Here is a 19,801-nt window from a genome sequence, read left to right as displayed (position 1 = left end):
TACACAGGCCCCCAATCAGACTTACATCTTTTTACAGAGAGATTGCATTTTTTAAATGGTGCTAAGAGGGCATCTAAACCACCTGTCTTCTGCTTCTCGGTTGCCTGTCACAGAGGGTCATCTGACTCAGGAAACATTTCTGTTTTGTAAATAGAAAGGGCATCACAAATAGATTTTGCCTAAAGAAAAATATTAATGAGATAAATAACCCAAATTTTGGTGACGTGTCAGCCAAAATATGTTCATCACTGTCAGTCTGAGTCAGCCATGCAGTATTCTCAAGTTCAGAACAGCTTGAGGATGTTGCTAAATTGGGTTTATAAAGGATGTCTTCACACTCAGGGACCGTATTTCCGAGTAAGAAGCAAGATGAATTTCCCCTCCTGTGTATGAAAGAAGGACTGAAAATTACCTGGAGGAAAGCTTTCCTGTTTGTGTTTTGTTTTCGTTACAATCACCACCTCTTCCCTCCCCGACCACCATTGCCACCAGAAGTCACTACTCTACTCCATAGATGGAAGATACAGGCGTGGCATCGTCTGGAGCCCAATTGCCTGGATGGGAATCCTGGCTCTCACAGGTGACTCTGTGACAGTTTAGCAAATGGCTTAACTTCTCCATACCTCGGTTGTCATCATCTGTAAAATGGAGATAATAACAATGACCTCAGGGCTTTCATAAGGGTCAAAAGAAATAGTGTAAAGTTCTCAGGTGAACGCTTTGCATAGAGATCAGTAAAGATGACCTGTGGTTAATAGAAGTGCCCAAAGCATGTTCTCTGAGCCTCTTTTATAGAACATACCATTCACATGCTGGATTTCAGGTCTTACCCCCTCAAAACATTGTGAGAGTCTGTATTGAGAACACCTTTAAATCCATCTAGCCTTGTTCCTAAAACCACGGTCTTTATGAAAAAACCAATGACCCTCTTTTGTTCCTTGCAGTGAAAAGTCTTCATAGTAAATGTTTAGCAAATCTCTGAAAACATTTGTTTAATGAGGACAATATTCTTTCAACCTAATTATTGATCACCTGTCATTCTACGTCAAAATTTACCAGTATTTGATTTTTAAATTATTGGATTTTATAGGCCAACATGAAACACTTCTTTATAATTATGAAAATTGGAAATGTAGATCTTGCTCACTCCAGAACGAGGGGGATGTAGAGCGAGTTGCGTGGGGATGACATTCCTCACAACCTGGCAGCCAGCACTGGAAAGTGCACACGTTTTCTGGAGGTGACTCCGCTGAGCGATGCTTGGGCAGGACAGTCAATCCCAATGCGAAGGCAGCGCATCGACCACGGCAAATATTTAGCGAATACCTACAGTTCTCTACAGAACCTGCTACGTGTCTATGAAATACGTGGTTTATAATAAATATATTAACCCTTAGACCTAAAATAACATTTTAATAATAATTTTCTTTGTTTCACTGTTTGGGAAAATAGTCGTTTCTTGATCAGTATATTCAACATATACATCTTTTAACGGTCACCAACACAGTCCATTTTCTTGCTCACGTGAACCAATTAAGGCAGCAATGGGATGGATGCCTGAACACATGTATTCCCTGTTGAGAAGGGGAGGTTTGGACCAGGAAAGATTTCTGCCATCGTGCTCTGTGGATCTTTTCCCAGAAGGCATCAAAACTGTGTGAGAGAAATCCCACACAACTCAGGAAATAGAACACTCTTTACTCGTACTATAAATAATTTTATCTTTGGGGGATAGGATTTTGTTTTTAATTTAGAGTGAATTGAGCAGCATAACACACACTAGCCTGCCCTGGAAGGAATAAGATTTGGTGACAATTGTCAATTAGATTAGATTTTCAAAATTATTATCATCTTAGTTTACACTATAGTTATATGAGTAATTGTGACAATTCCCACCAATTTATTCTAACATTTCAGTTAGGCCTTTAGACCACTAAATATTATTTTTAACTTGGTTTACAATTCATATGATAAAGGGAAAACATGGCAGGTTTTTGTTTCTTTTGGTTTTATTCATTCTTTTTCTCAGAATTCTCCCACATCTGTTTTAAAGCTGATAAACAATACTTTCTTCCTAGGAACTTGGCACTTTGTACATAAAGCAACCAAAGTACTATTATTTATGCCTTAAGATAAAACAGGAAAATACACAAAACATACAGACACACACAGACACACAGACACATACACACACACAGAGTCACTGATCAAGAGCTCAGTGTTGACCAGGCCCTAAGCCAGAAGGCGAGTTGCTACAATTTTCCAAAATTAAACCAGGCCAGGGTTGACCCCGACCCAGCCAATAGCTGTCATCAGATGCTTTGAAGAGGCTCTCCTAGATACATTCCAAATTGTTCTCTAGCCCCAGCAAAGGCGCAATGAAAGATCTATGGACTTTAAAAGACATTTTCCTGATGATTTAACCTTTGCAAGTTTGGAGCATTCATTACTTTGGCCTTTAAAACCCCCTACAATTACCCAACTCAGTGTGGTGCTGTTCCAGGTGTCCAAACTGCCCAAACAAATCATCCAAAACTTGGTGGTTTAAAACAACAATCATCATTTACCATCTCAGTGTCTGGAGGTCAGACGTCCAGAGTGGCTTGGCTGGTCCACCCTGTTTCTGGCGCCTTCCTGGTGATGCAGTCAGGTGTTGCTCAGGCTAGGAGATGGCCAGGGTTCTCCTCATCTGTCTGGTGCCAGGGCTGGGAAGACCCAAACAGCTGGGTTCCTCGGCGCCCCCTCCTGTTCCTCTGTGTCGCTCCATGGGATCTCTCTCCAGCATGGCATGTTCAAAGAAGCAGGACTTCTTAAGTGTTGGCTCAGGGCTTCCAAGGTTTGTCTCCCCACGAGTGCAGGAACTCATAGGTCACCCAGCATCACTTCTCCGGTGTTCTAATTGTTAGAAGCAATCCCTTAATCCCATAATAGCAGGTATAGATGTTTCTTCCTTTAAAAAATTTAAGTTTAAAACACATATGTCAGACCAAAGATTGAGAGTTCTCCATAGGATGTAATAGTCACTCAATAGTGCTATGTTTTCCTGATAGACATAGAAGATTTAGCCACTCATATCCATGACTGGTGATGTGGGAAAGTAAAAATAAATGTAAATGTCTTCCAAGTTTAAAAAAACACATATGTCATGTTTATTTATTTTTATTTTTATTTTCTTAAAGTATTTTTTCACACTCTCATATCTTTTTGTTTTTTTTCAGCCGTGCCATGCAGCATGCGGGATCTTAGTTCCCCTTCCAAGGATGCAACCTGCACCCACTGTGGTGGAAGCGTGGAACCTTAACCACTGGACTGCCTGGGAAGTCCCTCTTTAATTTTTATTATATGCTGAAATAATTCTTGAGCAAATCCTTTGTGAAATAAGGAGAGCTATAAATAAATAGAATAGATAAAATAAACACATAAATATGTGGATGAAGTGTTCACAAAGACCTCAGAGGGATGGCTTAGAAAATGTTCTAAGTCCCATGTGCCACTCTTTTACTATTCTCCTGAATATTATCTCTCAGAGAAGATAAAGGTTGGTGCCTTAAGCAGTAATATTCACAATTTTAAGCACGGGTAGAATGATAGATATTGAAAATAAGCATCCTTCTACATTCTCTTACAAAATCACTGCCCCCAAACTACTGAGACTCTTTTCTGGACAGTTTGACTTTGAAAACCATTCTCATTTGAAGCTCATGGAAACTAGAGTAATTATTCATTCAAACCCAGTAAGCAATAATTAATTTTTGCCTTCTTGTCATGCCTCATGAAATATTTCTGCAATCAACCGATATGCCACCACCTGGGTTAACACTAAGATGTTTGGTTGGTATTCGACAGGTGTTAACACTGACTAAGAATCAGAGCCTTTCAATTAGCAAAACCCATCCATGTTGCTGCAAATGGCATTATTTTGTTCAAAATTTTATTTTCAAGGTGACATTTGTCACATGTTATGGAATCAATGTATTGATCTATTATTTCAGTTCATTTCCACATTTTTTGATAATAAAACCTGATCAAGAAATTAAAGGGGGAGAAATTCTCAGTTTTAAATGTGCTTTATATTTGCCAATATTAGTAGCCACACTAAAATTATCAAAAATAATTTAAAGAAACAAAGAGAGACTCATGTTAGGGGGACAGGCATCCTTGTTTGCCAACTCCCATTGAGAAACTAGTGCCAGTTCTTATGGAGAATGTCAGGGCTGTGGTCAGAAGCCCCAGGTAAGAACTGTTTAGTGGGCTTCCCTGGTGGCGCAGTGGTTGAGAGTCTGCCTGCCAATGCAGGGGACACGGGTTCGAGCCCTGGTCTGGGAAGATCCCACATGCCGCGGAGCAACTAGGCCCGTGAGCCACAACTACTGAGCCTGCGCGTCTGGAGCCTGTGCTCCGCAACAAGAGAGGCCGCGATAGTGAGAGGCCCGCGCACCGTGATGGAGTGGCCCCCGCTTGCCGCAACTGGAGAGAGCCCTCGCACAGAAACGAAGACCCAACACAGCCAAAAATAATAAATAAATAAATAAAATAAACTGGAAAAAAAAAATGAACTGTTTAGTAAGGCATTTGGGTTTAGAAATAAACAAGAGAGAGAAATTACAGAGTTAAATTGCCAAATATACTAAATATGTATCTTAAATATTTATCTTCCTGTTATGGATAATAAAATTAATTAATTTCTAAAGCTGAGGTATTTCCTTCAGAGGTATCCTTTCTATTCTCCACAGGTAGGAGGCAGGGTGGACCCAGTGACTCTTTCACATGGAGGATTAGAATGAACCGGACCCTCGTCTCTGAATTCACGCACTGATATAAAGGTCCCTACCGCCCAGAGACTTTGTCATATGTCCTGGGTTTTAATTACTATCCTTCTAAAATACAATCAAAGCTGAAATTTTATTGTTAGCTATCTCCAGTAAAAAGCCGCCATGGAGCCAGGGCTAAAACTAGAGGCGAGAGACTCAGCTGTGTTAATGTTCATTTCCCACATAAGGCAAAAGTCCCAGAAAGGAAGTGATGCATCCAGGTTCTTAATCTTCTGGACACCGGCAAGCTCTGAGCCTTGGGACCAGACTCACCCTCCCAGGTCCTCCAGCTCTGAATCTGTACACTTGATGAGTCATCTAAGCTCTCAACTGTCAGGATAATTTGAAACTAATCTTCAGGACTTCTGTAATAAGGCCTAAAAACTAAAATTAAATACCAAAAACAAGATCTTCGAGAAACAAACTTTCTTTAAATTCCCCTTTTGAGACTCTCTTTGACTCTGACACCCCAGAACCCAGCACGTGGAGACAAGGAAGTTTCTATGCTGAGCAGACATTTTTACAAAGTAACCATTAATTCAGCCATAAAATACTTATTGCAATTCAGCTAGATATAAAACATGGTAGCGGAAGCTCAGAAAGAGGCAGGTGTGAGCTGCAGTTCCTCCCAGGAGTTGCTGACAGCACACACAGCCATCTGAGATAAGCATACCTCAAAAGATAAAACAATTCGGAGGTAAAACAAGTGGTTACGATATTGGGGCGGTGATGCACAGAAGGGGAAATGTCTAACCTATTTTGCTGAATGTAGCAATGGCTGGGGCTGCGATCTGGGCTTGAGTCTCCCTGTAATCTCCTTCTACTCCCTGTAAAGTCACTGCAGACAAACATCAAATCTACACAAGACACAGTGCGCTTGCCATGCAAATGCATTTTCAAGGCGAGTCCCAGGGTTCCTGCTTCCAACCACTTAATCATCCCAAAGGCACAATCCACAAACAAAAACGCTGGACGTGCCCTTGACTGTGGTCACTTTTTCAAGAGACCGGTTTTAATTGGTCAGTGACTAATCAATTCACCATTCCGGGCTTGTATCCACTAGCCTGACCTAGCATGCATTAAAAACAGTGAGCAGGATACTGAGCGCTCTACCTAAAATGAAAAATGAACAGTTGTGCCTATAACGAGGAAGATTTATGAAACCAGGTCAGGAATTTAGAGCAACACATTAGACACAGGCACCCAGTCAAAAGTCTTCCTTTCAGTCACTAAGGTTTTTTTTTTTCCACAGAGCTGCCCTGCTTCCAAACAGAAACTTTCAAAATTATAAACACATCCTAAATAACTTATCCAGCACGCCCACATTAGATGAACAGGTAAATTCTGCGGAAATCGAGGAAGAATATTTTGGTTCACGTTCCAGTTTTTAATGACGTGTGTGGCCCACTAGCTCAGGGAGTCTTTATCCAAATAGTTCTTTAAGTTTTCACTTTCATCCTCCTCTTTCCTCTTCTTTACCCTGGACCACAGATCTCAAGGGCCCAGAGCGGAAGGGCCCGTTTTTGGGAGAGGAGAGAGGAGGTGCACGGCTGGGATGCGGGAGTGGGGAAGGCAGAACCAGCGCGGCCACAGTGACTGAGGACGTGAGACCCTGTCCCGCGGGCGACGGGAGCGCTCAGGTGTCCCCGGAGAGAAGCGGTGGCCGTGGGAGGAGCATCTTCTCTCGTGAGAATCTCTCCACAATCTCTCAGACCTCAGGATGGAGGCCGCCGGTTCCGGTGCACGGAGCTGCCTTCCTCGTGGGCGGGCAGTTTGAACAGCACAGCGGGGAGCTTGAACTTGGCGGATGACCCTGAGCGGGGAGGACACAGCGACCCCAGAGCGGCTTTGGAAGCGGAATCAACAGATATGTAGACAGACTGCATTGTGGACGTTGAGGTTTGGGGGGTTTACACGTAACTCACCGGCTTCTGACAGACCTCCGGGCCCCTTGCTCTGTTTGCGGGGTCCCCTCCGTGGAAAGAGGCGCAGCCTCAAGGTCGGAGGTGGAGGAACGGGCACCACCTTTCCACGACCTCATGCCTTGCAATGACTATTGGCCCCTGAGGACCCAAATTCAGATCGAATGCAAGATCGAATCGTTCTTATAGTTCAAAGAAAACTCTTTTTAAAAGATTCACAACACTAAGGCCCTTTGTTTTCATCTGCTTCCACCCTTTCTGTTTCTCAGAAGGATCTGAAACTGAAATTTCAGAATATCCTGAGAAATAAGACCTCTCTTCTGTTTCTGACCACATGGAAGAAAAAATAAGAAGGTCGAGAATCATCATGTTTACAGACCACTTCTTAAAAAAAGAAGATTAAGTATGTGATGTTCTGAATCCCTTTTCAAACAGATCCACATTACTTCCATTTTCGAAATCATAAACTTGGGAGGATTTCCTAGTTATTGTTGGCACTATTCAAGTGTATGTTCTACAACCAGCTCTCTTTGAGGGCTTTACGCCTGTTTGTTTTTCATGGTGCCTAGCCACAATTCAGATAGGCTGAATTTTGACAAATACACACACGTCTGGCATAAAAGTTTTAAGGAAGAGTGCATTATCACCATTGCTCTATGGAGATTAATCTTCCCCCATGAAGTTTATACATCCAGAAAGTATTTACTTCCATCAAGAATGTAAACAATACTAATAACTAAGTAACATGAGGTTGAGGTTTTGGTGGAATCGTTCTAGAAGATGATCACATTCTCCAGGCATAAATCCCTTGAAACTAACAAAGCACAATGGATGTAAATTCTCAAAGTGTCAAAGAATTATCCTCAAACAGCATAATACTAGGAAGTAAAAAGAGCAAAATGGTGAACAAATTCATGTAATCCATGGATTTGGATTACATGTAAATCCATGGTGAACAAATTTTCCATGTAAAAATCTTAGGAGGTCATTTTCCATGGGCACTTTTCATGAAAAAGATTTGAAGTGGTTTACAAACACACACAAAGACCAAAACTACATCAAAGCATTATTAAGGAGATAGCAAATATGTAACACATGGAGCTCCCGGGAGGGTACCAGTGGCGCCCCAGCCCTCCTTCTCCCCTTTGGGGCCTGTGGAAGATGCTCTTCTCAGCCCTTCGTGGAGTGTAGGCCAAGGAAATAAGAGGGATGTGGCCTGAGCCCTTCCCCGTGGGGGTGATGGCCATCCCACGTGGGATTCTCAGGGTTCTATCCTCTTGGCTGAGTCGTACATCTAATATACATTTCAAATAATGGAGAAATTATCATTGTTTATATATAAAATTTGGATAGCATGGGTCAAGTACAGATATCCTGGAGGACAAAGCCATGAAAATTACTTTGTTCTTGAATTGCTTTGCAGTGATTAGTGTTTGATTAAGTTCAAACGCCAGGCTAGAGAGAAGTGGAAATTCAAGGCTTCACCAGGAGAAATGACAGCATTTTCCACGGAAGATCAAGAATTATGTAATATAATTAAAACATTTTATTATGAGGAAGGCACACGCTCTAAGAACTTGTCTCACATCACGATTATGACCGTAGGCTTCAGTCACACTACCATTTGACTGGCTCAGTAACCGTTTTGGCTGGGGGCACAATAAAAATCTTAATTTAATTTTTTCACTGTGTTCAGGGTCAGATATCCCCAGCAGGCACTAGAGCATTTGCCCACTGACCTGCACTTTTCTGAGCAATGTGAAGGAGCCGTGTTAACTACACATCCACTGAGCTTTGATTCTGACCCTCCACACTCCCCCTGGCAGAGCATTTAAGTCCCAGCCATAAAAAACTGAACCTCTACCAGCGGATTGACATCGTGAGAACTGTGGCAGCCTGAAGGAAAACTTAATCAATTCTGATGGAGGAAAGATGGAGTAAAAAACCATGGGTAAGATGGTCAGCAGAGGAAGGATGTCTTGCATTTATTTTCTTCCATCTTTGACTTATGTTTTATTGATAACATATATATATATATTTTTTTATTTTTCTTTCTTTTTTTAAATTTTATTGCATCTTGCGTTTATGTACACTTTTGGTTTATGAAATATGTTTACATAGAGGACCTTGTTTGATACTCCCACCCACTCTGTGAGTTAAAGAGTCAAGGATTTTTTGCCTTTTTTTTTTCTTTTTTCAAATTACGATTTTTGTCCTTAATGAGCAGGGAACGTCAGGGGTCATGGTGTAATGCATCAGTCCTGTACAAAATGGGGCGAGCTCCCCAAACCATCACTTTGGTACCATTTCCACCATTTCCAACCACTACTGCCAACCAGAAGCAGGGAGGTGAGTGATGTTATTGAGAGGTCCTTTAGTTAACAGTCTGAGCATGAAATAATGGAAGTTTCCCTTCCTGCTGTCTTGCCTCATGCCGCAGACAACACACCATAGATCTGGTCCTCTGCTTTCCCTTACTCATCGCCTTCTTTCTCATGCTTAACATCTGGGTGGGACCTGTTTTCAAGTGAGTACTGTGGACAGACCTCACCACTGTTATTCCAGGCAGCTCTGCGAAGAGCCAAAGGAAATAAAACAGGAGCAGCTACAGGGGGCATTCATGTTTACCTCTCTGGGATTTGGTTCCCTTGTCCTTAAAGATTTTTTTTTGATGTGGACCATTTTTAAAGTCTTTATTGAATTTGTCACAATGTTGCTTCTGTTTTATGTTTTGGCTTTTTGACCGCGAGGCATGTGGGCTCTTAGCTCCCTGACCAGGGATCGAACCCACACTCCCTGCATTGGAAGACGAAGTCTTAACCACTGAACCGCCAGGGAAGTCCCCTCTTTGTCTTTAAAATGAGGAACTAGGACAAAAGAAATCTCCAAGATCTAGGCCAGTTCACACATGAAGGTTTTGCAATTTGGTAAAAATATTGGTAAGTCAATCATTCTTACAAAATTTAAGAATCTTTAGAGCTTCCATGAATTTGTACTTTCATGGCCAATGAACATCACTCTCCAAACTCATATCTCAACAATCCCAGAGCTATTATCACAGATTCATAAAGGGTAACTGATGCGCTAGGAGAGACACCCCCTACCTATAAAAGACTCAGAAATATCAACAGCGTGTGCAAACGCCCCTTCATCCCTTGTCTCCTCACCTTTGGAACCCTTGGTGCTACTGCCAAAAAAGCCATTCCAGGCAGGCAGAAAGCTTTAGAGAAATTGGAGGTAAAGAAGTAAAGAAAGGAATGAGACTGAAAAAAGGAAATGCAGCATGGAGCTGACCAGGGACAGGTGCACAGAACGAGCTGACCTTCGCCAGCCCAAAAATATCTTTCCCCCACTGTGCCTGGCTGGCTGAAATTGCCTCACTGAGACATGCTTTTGGGATAATAAGCAGGTTTTTTTTTTTTTTTTTAATGTCACTAACTCTAGGAGAGTTCAGAGACTGTCAAGCCCTTCCTGCATTTGTGTGAGTTGGTTCAGATTGTTTTCCTCCTAACAGCCAGCTGAGAGCAACAAGGCTGAGTTAATCAGAGTTTTCAATAGCTGGAAAGGAAAGGGGAGTAATTTGGGTGAAAGATAATCTGAGGGAATGGGCTCCCTTTGGCTGATGGAGATGATGATGTTGAGAGGTCTGTAAATTAGGGCACTAGAAAATGGAGCAGCTACAGAAAGTTCCTGCTCGAGAAAGAGGACTGGACACCGCGAGACGCTGCGTACTCGCGAGATTTAGGGAATATTATCTCTTGTGCAAAAAGGAAACTGAGACTCAGAGAGATACTGGAACTTGCCCAGGGTCAGAGTCAGACCATGTTACTGCCACCATTTCACGCCCCTGAATTCTCTTTCTTACCCTTCTTTCTGTTTTCTTACCATCCTCCTCTTCATGGCCACCAGGACTTAGATGTAGAGACCAATGAAGAGAAAAATGTCATTCAGCCGCAATTTCTGTGATCTAAGAAAATATGTTTTGGGTTCCAAATAGCTAATCTGTAATTGAGCTATTGAGATACAATTGTTCTGAAGCTGAGTAATTCATATACTTTTGATTTTTTTCCCCCAGTTACATAAGTAAATTGATGAAAACTGTAGAAAGAATTCCTTATTTGTAATCTCAATCATTACATTGCATTGTGGCTGGTATTGACTTGTGGTCCTGCTGTACTACAAACTCTTCGAGCAGAGACTCTCTTGCACCAGACATACTGGGAATTCAGTAAACATATTCAATGAATTGATAAATGTGAATGAATAAATCCTTATCAAAATGGCCTGCTCAATAATAGAGTTGTATGCACTTATTTTTCAGGCCAGACACCACAGGAGACCATGAGCTGGCTTTGGTTCTGACTGACAATGAAAGATCCGTCAAAAGCAAGTATGGGCAGCGTAATTTGGTTTAGAATGAAGAGTCTGGACATGAATCTGTTTACTCTCTTACTGAATTTGTATCTCCCCTTTTTTTTTTGGCTTTTAATCTTTATTTTTCCAAGAGTTTCTTTTGACCATAGAGTTGAGAAGAATGGAATAATTCTGGGACCAAAAAGGAGTTAAACTTGGCATTTTAAGAACATAGATCATTTCAGGATGAGAAAAACACAGAGAAGGAACATTATATCATTCATGATGAATTTTAAAACATCACCTTTAGTCAGGTAACTGAGATGTTGATGAAACAGTACAGTTTTAGAACTTTGGGGGGGCAAAAGCTTAAATCTTCTGTTTCCATGATCAGCCTTGGGTCTAGTCTTTGAATTCCCAATCTGACAGGAGAAGGCTTACCCCTAAGTAATGGTAGATCTTTTGTCAGTTGAGCTATCTGAAGCAGCAACTCAGAAACCGTGCTTATGAATAAGGAAACGCCTGCAGTGAAATCAGTATTTCCAAGGCATGATTTACATGTGGGAGAACAAGACAAATGATAATTTGAACCATGATCCCCCTGCCTGAAGGAAGAGACAAAGATGCCCCAACAGAATACAGGAACTGGGTGTAGATGAAAGGATTCCAGAAACCCAGCAATAGTACTCTATGTACTTCAGAGCTATGGAGTAAAACTGTGTGGGTTCAAACCCCAGGCCCACTCCATCCTACCTGCGCGTCCTGGGGCAAGTTATTTAAATTTTCTTTATTTCTAAGCAGGAGCTGATAATAGTGCCCACTGTAGAGAGGAATCCTGAGACCTAAATTAGTTAATATGTGTAAAAATACTTAAAAAAGTGTTTGGCATAGAGCAAGCCCTCAACCAATGTCACGCTTCCCTGTGCTTGAGGCCTCAAAGTCTCTGGACCCCATTTGCTCCATCAAGAAGGTCCAGTGATCTTAGCGCCGGGCCAAGGCCGTGCTTTCCAAGCAGAATTAGTGACCCTCCAGGAAGGTGAGAGGTCATCTTTGTACCTCCTCGGAACCATAGTGTAGGATTAAAGCTAGAGAGAGTACAAAGTTTACTGCAAACATTTCCCTGTTAACCAGGGAGGTTTCTGAGCTGCTGCTTCAGAGAGTTCAATTATAAGACGTCTACTAACTAGTGGCCAGACCGCTCCCTTAGTTTGGAAATGTGAAGTCTTGGCCAAAGACTGCCCATGGAAATTGAAGCTTTTACTCCTAAAAAGTTCTAAGACGGTATCATTTAGTCAACGCCTCAGCTACTTTACCGCGATGACTGATGTGTGACTGTATTTTTTTAATTCCTGATTTATGATTCAATGCACCCACTACAAGTTATTCTGATCCTGAAATTTTCTATGCCCTTAAAATTCCAAATTTAACTCTCCCTCTTTGCCCCAGTAATGTCCTTCCCTGAAAGCATTCCTTTACGTACCCATGAATTTCACCTCCAGTCACAATCCGTTGCCCTTACAGTCACTCTGGAGGCTGAGTCTGTCATAACCTCTACGTATAACTCTCCCATCATCATTTCAGCCCAGAAAATTCCAGTCACAATTGCCTTCTGGGGCTCTAAATCAGGTTATGGTAATGTGACAGCTCATTCAATATCCTCAAACTCCCCAGCCTCTTGCCATCAACTCCCATTCACAAATTCATATTTTATAGAAAAACTTTAAGTGAAAGCTTAAATTAGGCAAAGATTGTAGTTTGGTCCAGATACCTGCTGGGATTCAGATTCTCCTTGGAGGAATCTGACTAAATTCTATACAGCAATTAAACACATTCACTCTTACTTAGAAGTCGGGGTTTCTCAGGAAAGGGAGTTTGACTGAATCCAGGGACAGTCAGTCTGGAACTTCATTCTGGAACACTCGAATCCACAGATTTCAGCTTTCAAACTTACCTTCTAACAACGTCGCTGTTCCCCAGCTCTTTGAGTCTGGGAGGAAAATGTCCACGTCCAGATGTTTAGGCGGGTCACACTTTTGAGAATATTGGAATAGTTGAGCAGAGAAGGAGCCCTGCATGTGGGCGGAGCGCTGAGTGCACAACCCAGAGTTTGGATCAATGAGCTTTGCCTCTAAACCACTAAAAGGCTGTGTGACCTGGGCGAGTCACAATCTCTGAGCAGCAACTTCCTCATCCGTGAAATAAGGGTTAGGACAAGATGGCTGCTGGGTCTCACCCCACGATCCCATGTTGAAGGGCTTTTCCACATAACTCAGTGGCCAAGTCTAATAGGAAAATCCTAAAGGGCCAGAATCTAAATTTAATTCTCCTAGTAAAGCTGGCTCACACTGAAGGTTCTCTATTTCTCTACTCTCTTTGGAAGTGTATTTACAAGATGGTATCATTGTCTTACTTATCTTAATACTAAATTGTTGTAACTTATTACCATAGTTTCCCCTTTTAGAGGAGTAACAAGGTAGGTTTTCAGTTTTGAAAGCATGTCTATCAGTCATATGTAAATGCAAACTTACTAGCTGTATCCAAAAAGCCCAAGTCCATAGACCTTCCCCTCAACTTTAAAAATCCTCACTTATGAAATCACTGTTTCACTCAGGAAGACATAAAATAAGGAAGACACCGGTATGGTAGAAGGAGCACAGGCTAAACTGTAGAAAATCTAATCCCAGTTCTATACCCTGGATAAGTGACCTCATGTTTGTGTCTCTTGGCTTCCCAATAGAGACATAGGGATGATCTTATTGTACCTCCCTGCACAAAAATTCTGTTACTCTGGAAACTAAACTCCCCTCATTTCCGCCTTGATTCTTGGTAACCTTGTGTGGTAAAAATGAGTGTCAGATACACGGAAAGCTGTCCATAAATACTGGTTTAATATAAAACGAGTGGAGCAGAGTTACCCACCCATTTCTCCCTGGCTCAAACTCATTACCATCACCGAGGAAGAGAAGAAGAGTTCAGAAGAGGGATAGAAAGGTGTGCCATTGCTTTTTCTGGTGGCTCTTTAGCTATGCACCTACAGGTTCACTTTTCAGGACTGTATCCCTCCCACAACGAACTTAGATGACTCGTATGCCATGCTTGCAGCTAAACAGAATATTTTCTGGAAAATCGTGTTATGCTTTTTGCATTATCAGAAGATGTGTCCCGGAGCTCTACCCTTTGAGCTCTGTACCTCCTATCATGCGTGGCTACTGAAAGATTCAAGGAAGCTTGTCGTAGTGTCCTGGTGGTTCAAGAAAAACTATCGAAACCAGGACTGAAGCCAAAGAAATCTTAGCTTTCAGAACCGGCCCTTTCTGTGGTCTAGTGAAAAGTTCATCTTCCAAGAGTCTAAAATCTGTTGTGTTATCTGGGGAGAGATGTAAACGGGCTGTGTGATCTTGGGCAAGTTGCTTGGTTTCCTATGCATAAAGTCAGGAACTTGAATCAGATAACTTTTCCAGCTCTAAAATTCTGTACCTCTAAGACTGAATGCCCTCTTGGAGATGAAGTTTAATCCTGTCATAGACTGGCTTGTCATTACGATACAGTCAGTTCACATATAACCCAAACAAAATCAGGTCTCCCACAGCACAAAAACAATGTCAAGAGCAAGCCTGATTTACATGGGAATTAGACCTAGACTTAGATTTCAGCCTTACGAGGGGTTCCCACCAGCGTGCCCTGGACTATCCTGCACCCTGTTCAACTGTGCAGTAAATCTTCAGGATGTGAGATCAGTACTTGCTCGGATAAATAAATGAATCAACGTTAAGCAAAGGCAGTAAATCATCAGCTGCCCTCCCCTCCGTCTCCCTTCCCTGCCAAATTCCTATGGAAACAAACAAACAAAAAAAAGTCAAAAGAGAAAGGAGAGCAGAAAATCTTTTCAGCATGGTTTTTTGGACCGAGATTGCCCTACATTTTGTCAGCCTGGCCTCCACCGGCCTCCCACCTAGCAGGACTATTTTCAGCACAGAGGCCACTGCTGATTTTTGTGGATGTATTAAGTAAGCCACATCTCCTGTCAGGCAGTTTTTGTGAAGGAAGTTATTCCTTAAGCCCATCCAGCTGTTTTCTCAAGTATACCTTTAGGACTAAGGAGACAGGAAGCCTGAGAAGACATGACTAGCTCAGCACGACCCCTCACAACTACAACCCAAGAAAAATATCTCCAAGGAATGTACCTTGTGAATAGCAGATCAGCAGCACCTCCGTGTACGAAGGACGGTCATCTCGTTTCTTTACTTGGCCATTGTAAGTCCTGGATAATTACTTTTCTCGTTCTAATTTTATTTGCATTAAGCCCAGTGTGTTTAGTTCTTGAGACCTAACACTCAAATCTGGCCTGTGGTTAGGAATGCAAGACTCCTGGGAAAACATCTGGTCTTATTTGTAATAAATGCCTGAATTCACTTTATTCTCATCAAAAACCTCTCTTAATGTCCTTCCTAATGAAGTATATGCTGCACATATATTATTTAAAAATAAAAATAGATTCACAGATGACCATTGAGAGAATGGTGAATAGGAGAATGTTGGACACTTTGCCACGAATTAATCATTAAAATGATTCCTAAAATCATACTATTATTTGAAAGAACCACATGCCAACTCAAGGCATTCCAATTTGACAAATGAATTTTGAATGGCTTGCAGCCCTTTTCAGCTCTCTTCTTTATTCTCACTTTGTCATCCTTTAAGGTGATTGAGCCACTGTCATACTGCAGAGTGGAAGGTGCTGGATGGCCTTTCTATACAGGACCTGTGGGTCCTGAGCGGTATGAAACATAATGGAAAGGATTATGGGAATATTTTAGCTGTAAAGTAACTAACAGTCACTTAATAGATACTGTTGGCCTTTTGCTTACATACAAACAGGCACACGTATGTATAAGGTATATGTGTGTATAGATATATATATGTACGTATATATATGTATGCATCTGTGTATGCATACAAGTAGGTGTGTATATGTATATATTGGACAATAAATTGGGAGTGTTCCTATCTCAATTTGTGGGCTATGTTTGAGAAGAACCAGTTTCTCTAAACAAACATTGATGCATCTCTAACTACAGCAGGAAAAATACCATGTATCTACCCCCTCTATTGTGTAAAGTTAAAACCTTCAAGAAAACACTTACTTAATTCTAAGTATTTATCTTTGTTTAGTGCTGGAAAGCTGAGAGACTCCTCACATTTAAGTTGATAAAATGTTGTTGAACATCTGACATAAGAGGACACGGAGTTCACTGGGATTTAATGAGAGCAGGGATGGTACAACCCCTGTACTTCCACATTTATTCAGTAATTCTCAGGAGTTAACGTCAGTTATAGTCTAATTTGACATGGGCAATTGACTGGTATTTTATATTTTATTATTTATTTTTTACAATAATTAAATAGAGTAACGTTGTTTCACTCCATCGTATTTTTTTTAGTAATTCTCCACAGCAGGAATATTCCGTGGAATACTGCCATCGTATGTGTTATATTCTTCTCTTCCAGCCCTCCTGGAAATATTTAAAATTTGTAGAAAGTTACATAGAAAGATCTTATTAGCAGAGATTCAAGATACCACAGTCTTCTAATATTTACTGTGGACTCCAAAGAATCACTGAGAATTCCTAGGTGACATTAGCTTATAAAAATCATGCCACCTCAGCACGTGTTTGATGCTGGAGACATGTGCCTCAGTTTCCTCACTTTTTCTAGACTCTCCTGGATTCCTTGAAGTTGATCCTCTTCGAAAGGTACACTGCTCATCTCATTAGCATGCCTTCCTCAATCCTTCCTCTTCCGCACCCAAGCTACCAAAATCTATAGGCTGCCAAAAATACCCTCTCTGTGGAAAACGCTTGTAACCTTTATGACCTTGTCTTTCCACTGCAACCATTTCAATACCAGGCACGTTACACTGTCACAGGGTATTTTGATCCGTGACATTTTGACCCAACTTAAAAAATAAAATAAGATAAGCTATTATATTAGTTACGTATGTGCAAAGCCATCCTCTCCTGAGCCTTCCTTACCAATTTCAGACCTACAGCCTATAAAGTGAGCATCAACCAAGAGGTGTGGGTCAAGGATGCAGAGTCAGAGATGGGCAGACAAACTTCAGGTCACTGAGAGCCAAGTTCAGCCACAGACCCTCACCCCCAACACAGACCTCCAGCTGCTCTGAGCAAGCTATCTGCTATTTCTCTGAGAAGTCACTTATATTTTGAAAGCTCCACATCACGACTTCTCAGATTTCTCCCTTACATTCAATAATACATAACTAGAGACAATGAGCTAGAGCAACATGCCGTTCAGGTTGCACAAAATACCTGCAATAACCTCTCTCTCAATAACATAGTTCATATATAAAGAAACATGTTTGGCTTTGGAGAATAGGACTAATAGCCCATCTGGAGGCAAATCCACTTTATTTTATTTATTTATTTATTTATTTATTTATTTATTTTAAGACACACATAGTTTATGCTTAAGAAACAAATTTCTGGAAGAGTAGCATTATAACATTTAGGTAAATGTGCTTGATTTTCTTTTTGTCCTCACATCCAAGTTTTTCTTTATTTTTATTTTTTAAAATTAAGTTTTATTGGAGTATAGTTTTTTACAATGTTGTATCAGTTTCTACTGTACAGCAAAGTGAATCAGCTATACGTATACATATATCCCCTCTTTTTTTGGATTTCCTTCCCATTTAGGTCACCACAGTGCATTAAGTAGAGTTCCCTGTGCTATTATACAGTGTGTTCTCATTAGCTGTCTATTTTATACATAGTGTCAATAGTGCAAAGCCACTTTAAAAATGAGATTCCACCTCTGACATGACAGCAGGAGACCCACTTCCCAGCAAAACTGGTCAAAATTATTAATACGTATACATATTAAACGGCTTAAATTGTTACATTATTTTATAATTATTTATTATATGTAAATTATTAATATATATTTAACTATACGTGTATGTACACACACACACACATGAGTCTTGATTGTTCTTGTCTCAGCTGGAAAGATGGAGGTTCCACACTCAGAGAGAAGCCAACAAGACCTGAGGGCATTGCCCTGTCTCCTGCACTGAGGCTCCCAAAGCCGTGGTGTCACACAGAGACAAGCACGCACCGTCTCGTCCCCAGCCCCGGAGCCATGGCACAGAGATTTTGCCTGGGAGGAGAAGGAGGCCCTGGCACACCTTGTATTCTCTTCCCAAAGAACTGCCTTCTTTTGAAACAGAGTGAGGAGAAGTTCCAGCCTCAGGACCCTCTCACAAGCAGTGGAGGTCGTGATGATGGGTGACTAGGAGGAGGTTGGGGGATTCGTTGGCAATAGAGGTTAAACTGCAGACTGAGTTGTTTGCAGGAGTGAATTGGGGAAAGCAGCTGTAGGGAGGAGCCGTCCTGCAGCGTCAGAATATATCTCAAATACTGACAAGTAAGCAGAGTGTGGACATAATAAGAGACAAAGAGAGCCCTGCCTGAAACACTGCCATCCCAACATGACTGTGGACACACGCAGGGCCATGCCCCCTGAGGCTTCACGTTGAGGTGAGGAAGCAAAGACGTCACCACAGTAATCCAGTCAGTCCTCAAACAAAAACACAAGTAAACAAAGTGAACAAGCCCCCAAAGTACCCCCGGGTGTAGGTGGAGGGTGGCTAGTGCCCAGAGTTGCTGGGTATAATGTCAAGAATATCGAAAATGTCCACATGTACAAAGAAACGGGTAAGTAGGGCCTATAAATGGAGGGACCATTTGCCATATTAGAAGCACATACACACACAACAAATGTGTATATATAGATGTGTGTATATATATATATACATATATGTATGTATAACTGAATCACTTTGCTATACACACGAAACTAACACAACATTGTAAACTAACTATACTTCAGTTTAAGAAAAACACTCCAACAAACTAGAAATACCAGTGAAATTCCTCAGTGTGATAGGAGCATCATGACAAATCAGCTAAATTTGAAAGACCGATTTCTTCTCCTTGTGGTCGGAAACAAAACAAGGGTGTCTGCTCTCACCGCTTCTATTCAACTTTGTATTGGAGGTGTTATTATTGACTATGATAACAAGGAAATTAGGGATGAAAAAGAAATAAAGTGCATCCAGATTGTAAAGAAAAAAGTAAAACTCTTTCCATTTGCCTGAGACATGATCCTGTATAGACACAATTCTAAGGAATCCACTAAAACTGTTAGAATTCAGCAAGGTCACAAGATATACTCAGTATAAAAAATCAGTTGCATTTCTATACACTTGCAATAAACAATCTGAAAATGAAATCAAGAGAACAATTCCATTTGCAATAGTATAAAAAGAATAAAATACTTAGGAATAAATGTAACCAATGAGGTGCAAATCTCAGACTCTGAAAACTACAAAACATTGTTGAAAGAAATTTTAAAAGATCTAAATAAATGGAATTTATTCATCTTCATAGATTGGAAGATTCAGTTTTAAGATGGACTATTTCTCAAATTGATCTAAAGATTCAATGCAATCCCTATCAGAATTCCAGCCTAGCTTCTTTGTAAAAATTGACAAGGTGACTCTGAAATTCATGTGGAATTGCAAGTGACTCAGAATAGGCAAAAGAATCCTGAAAACAGAAAATAAAGTTGGAAGATTTACGTATCTTAATTTAAAAATTTACTACAGAGGAACAGTAATGAAGACAGTGTGGTACT

This window comes from Balaenoptera physalus (assembly GCF_965194825.1).
Source record: "Balaenoptera physalus genome assembly, chromosome: 2".
Classification (NCBI taxonomy): domain Eukaryota; kingdom Metazoa; phylum Chordata; class Mammalia; order Artiodactyla; family Balaenopteridae; genus Balaenoptera; species Balaenoptera physalus.
This window is presented reverse-complemented; position numbering follows the sequence as displayed.